At 38.2% G+C, this 4,756-nt stretch overlaps 1 non-coding gene across 1 annotated transcript; it reads right to left on the bottom strand.

The window, feature by feature from the left end:
• Positions 1-3,170: 3,170 nt before the first annotated feature.
• Positions 3,171-3,277, bottom strand: LOC122062198. The gene has a single exon (XR_006134827.1). It is a non-coding gene; the product is annotated as a small nucleolar RNA R71 (small nucleolar RNA).
• Between the last annotated feature and the right edge of the window lie 1,479 nt (positions 3,278-4,756).

The following is a 4,756-nucleotide window of genomic DNA, read 5'->3' on the forward strand; positions in this document are numbered from 1 at the left end:
ATTAAAAAGTACTTTTAACATAGGGGGAGATAAGAGGGTTTTCAAAAATAAAATGGAAGTGACATTTGATAGTGAAGAGAAGCAGGAGATTGAGCTTCCCCCCATAGAACCCGGGGAATTTGGGATTGAAAGTATCTAGGTACAAAGACTGATGTTCAACTCATCTTATTGTGACCTTTTTAAGGGCCAATTGTTGAGTATAAGGGGGCGTCCAAGATGCTAACCTTGGATAAACTAACCACTCAGGTTCGGGTGGGAAAGCCCCATGGCATGGTGGTCGGCATAACAATAATGGCATTTGTCAATATGCCACCTCCTATTTACTAAGATCATCATAGATTATCAATGCGTGCATTGCATTATTGTAGAAATATTCCCCCATGGCACACCCTGAATGTGGAGCCAGAAATTGCAGAGCAAGATGATTTTTCTTTGGTTTTTGGATGTCTAATGATTATGGAAGAATAGATTTGCATTATAGGAGGTTTAATATGGCTTCATTTAGGGTACTCATCCGTAATGTTTATTGCTCAGATACAATGATCGTCTATAATTGTTCTTTGTGAAAAAGGTTTTGAATTAATTGAAGGGTCTGGATGAATGTTACAGTTTCAATTTCTAGGTTTCTATGATTCAATATGCCTTGATTCTTTATATGATATTGTGAAGAAATTAAGATGGAAGATGAGTAAAAGGGGAATCCCTTCACTCACTACTTAAATCAATTTGGTTTTTTAGTTTAATACGTTTAAATAGTTGATCATTTTAACTTCCACTACAAGAAAAAGGGTCAATTGATGCTACATCTTTTTGCTATAGGAATTAAACACCATGGTAATAAGTAATATATAATACCGTATAAAAATATTGTAATATATAGTATAAAATATACGATAAATTAAAAAAAAAAATTGTTGTATTTGATAAACTTGTTATACTACGGTAAAACAATTCCATGGTAATCTGATGGGACATTTCTAGTTATTTTGATTCAATGATATAACAATTTTCGTATTAACTTGTTACTTTTATATTATGCATTAAAATTTTTATCGCAGTATATGATGGACTAAATATATTGTAGCCCTCTTTGGCTCTCGCGACTTTCTCCATCAAAGCATTCTCTTTGATCGAACCTCTGAGAAAAGTAGCGCTACGCCTGTTAAATATCCATATTATATAAAACCTTTCTTACTGTGATATAAATATCCGTTATATTTGGTATCGTAGCCCTCCCTAGCTCTCGACTTTCTCCATCGTAGCATTCTCAGCATCGATCGAACCTGTGGGAGAAGTAGCGCTAGCGCCGAGGGTCTCATGTCTGCCTTCAAATCGTTTTTGCCTGATCAGAGAACCCTTTAGTTCATGGAGCTTTTCCGTCTCTTTGTCTTTCGGCAGAAATTCCGGTGGAACTCCTTGTGAACGGAGTACCAACGGTCTGTCTCTGTACATTAGAAAGGTTTATTTTGGTTGATTGATTATTTGGGATATCGTTTGGTTCATGTCTTCCTTCAAATCGTTTTTTCCTGATCAGAGAACCCTCTAGTTCACGCAGTACCAAAGGTTTGTCTCTGTACATTTGGAAGGGCTTATTTTGGTTGATTTTTATTTGGGATATCGTTTGGTTCATGTTTGCAGAATACAGAAATTTATCTGCGTCGAGCTTCGGCTAAGTGATAACTGAAACTGTGAGCATTGAAAATTTCTTCTACCTGGCGATCTTCACCAACATGAATATACTCCGTCACGCCAATATTGATACATTTGTGGTTTTTCGATCCCTAACACCACATTTGGGAAGCAACCATGTCCTGCAAAACTCGCCTTTGTTGTCTTTGATGATGACACGACGGTGATAATTCGGCTAGACGTAAGGGGCAGGGGTGGTACGATGACTGGTGCTGTGTCACGGTGGTGATGCATCGCAGCTGCCGAGGATTTGCAGCGACAAAGAAGGGTCATAAGGAGGTGTTGCGTCCAGCACTGCAGCTTTGCTGCAACCTGTTTCGAGCCTTGTCGACGCCCATTAAGGTGTTTTCAGGCATATGCGGTTTTGAAAAAGAAAAAGCCACCGAACTGAAACTGGGACCTGCGGGTTGATTAAAGGGGGTCGATCACATCATGGTTGCCGTTGCAGCCTGTCGGACTGGGTATAGGTAGCCACAACATTACCACAGCCCATTTGGGCGATTTCTGAACAATAGCAGCGAAATTTCTCCTGCCCATTGTTCATTGGAAAAAAAAATAAAAATGAGGGGTCATCGGAAACCTTAGTGTTAGTTTGCATGTGGGGTTGCAGGGAAGGGAGGGCGTGGCTATCATGTTCGCAGAAGGACAAACAAGAAAGAAGATGAAGAGGAGAAGAGAATAAAAAACAAAAGTGAAAGTAAGGAAAAATGGTTTTCTCCATTTCAATCACTAACAACAAACTAACGCAGTCAAGTTTCCAGATTTGGCTCATCTCCAATCCTTAATCTACCTATTCCTTATCAATTCTTCATCATAAATCAACGTCTGTCCATCTTACATCTGACGGTTGAGAGAAACCTTGCTTTCTGATAACCCTATTTCCCCTCTTGTCCCGAATCTCCCATCAACCCATTTCTTATATATATATATATATATATATATATATATATTAAGCCGAGGAAGAGATGGAGAGGAAGAAGGAAGAAGAATAAAAAAAAGAGGAATGAAGATGAGAAAGAGGTACTAGCATTCTTGAAGCAAGGTTTTAAGAAGGAAGACAGGAACCATATTTGACCTTAACTCTAATGGTAGGTGCAACAGAGACTGTCGGAATCAAGATTCCACTTATGTACCAGCATTCAACATTGTCTGAGTTCCCAAACCAAAACCTCTGATCCACCGTTCTTAATGACTCTCATTTGATCAGTGGGTTATTGTCCTCCTACATCACTATGTTGCCCCACTTCCATGGGTTGACCTCTAATGATGCATACCTATTTCTATGGGAATTTGAAGAGGTATATGTTCTAATTAAGATTCAACAGCTTTCTGATGATGCTGTTAAGCTTAGGTTTATCTCTTTTACATTAAAAAACTAAGCTAAGAAGTGGTTGTATGGGTTACCCACAAATTTCATAACCTCATGGGAACAGTTCATAGTTGTCTTCCTTAAAAAGTTTTTCTCAACTCATAAGACCAATAAGCTTAGAAGTGATATTTTTCAGTTTAGGCAAAAGCCTAGTGAATCATTTTCCAAACTTATAGAGAGATTCAATGATCTACTCCAAGAATTCCCTCACCATGACCTAGACTTATAGCATTTATGTCAAATAATTTATGAGGATATTGATTACTCAACTAAACAAATGATAGAGTCTATGTGCCTTGAGGGATTCACATCCTTTACAGATGAAGGAAAGGCATGGGAATTCTTACTTGGCTTAGCTGACAAAACCCGTGAGTGGGAATCAACCCAAGAGAGTGAAAGAACCATATGAAAGAAAGGATATTTTGTGGATGGGATAGTAGCCAAGGAAGCCCATTTGGATAGCATAATCAAGAGGATTGAGGCTATTGTTCCTAGAGAGCCATCATCAGTCAATTTAGTTAAGATTTGTGTTTGGTGCCAGTCCCCTGGACCTGTCATAGAAGAATACCCCAACACCTCTGGGGGCACTTCTAATGATAGTGTTAATGCCTTATACCAGAATAATTCATATAGTAACACCTACAATCCAGGATGGAGAAATCATCTAAATTTCTCTTGGAATCAGGGCAACCAAGCAGGGTCTTCCAATTTTCATAATCAAGGTCAACCTAGACCCCAAAGGCCTCCATTTACACAACAATCTTTTTTCCAAAATACTTTTTCTAGATCAAATGTAGGACCTCAGGCTAGTTTTCCTAAGGCTCCTCTTCTATCATCTTATCATCAATTCCCTGGGTTTACCAACACTAAAGAGACAAGTAGAATAAGTGACTTAGAAAAAAATATGACCCTCCTCATGACAAATCATCAAAATCTTATGAGAGAACTCACCCAAGTTGTCTCAATTATGCATGAGAGGGACACTTTCTTTCCTCCTTATCTTAAGAGGTAGGTTTGGTGATATCTTTGTTTGATATTTTGTACTTCATGTGCCTCTTAAAAAGCTGCCTAGTTTTGAGAGCAGACATGTTGTAATTCATGTGGATCCAGCTGAATCTTTGCTTGCACTGTTCACCCCAAGTAAGTTATGACAAGCTGATGGAGATGTAAGTTGGGTCGTGCTGTCACTGAGTCTACATGCAACAGAACAACATAAGAATTAGAAAATGAATACTAATATTACTTCATATTCCATCTAATTCTTTAACAAAGACATTCTTCTCATATTTCATCAAAATTAAAGAATGCGTCTATCAATTTTATAATGATAATGAGGGTAATCAAAGTGGTTAAATAGAGGACCAAAGATCGATGCTGCAACTCTAATCTCTATCGTTAGCTTATTTATATAAAATTTTACCAACAAATGAAATGAAATATGATCTGTTTTACGATAGTCAAGATAAACATGGAACACAAATTTGGTGGCTATAGAGAATGAATATACCTCAATCGAAGGCATGTTCACAGAGATGGGTTCGACTACGATGATGTATTGAGAGCTCTCAACATTTAGGGCTGGATCGTGGCCAGTTGCTATGTAGATACATGTGACTATGTTGCTTGCATGTGCATTGAACCAACCTAGAGAACCAGCCGCTGCCGATCCAGCAAGGTTCTTGAGCATGTTAAGCTGTA

Source organism: Macadamia integrifolia, chromosome 14 (genome assembly GCF_013358625.1).
Source record: "Macadamia integrifolia cultivar HAES 741 chromosome 14, SCU_Mint_v3, whole genome shotgun sequence".
Lineage (NCBI taxonomy): Eukaryota > Viridiplantae > Streptophyta > Magnoliopsida > Proteales > Proteaceae > Macadamia > Macadamia integrifolia.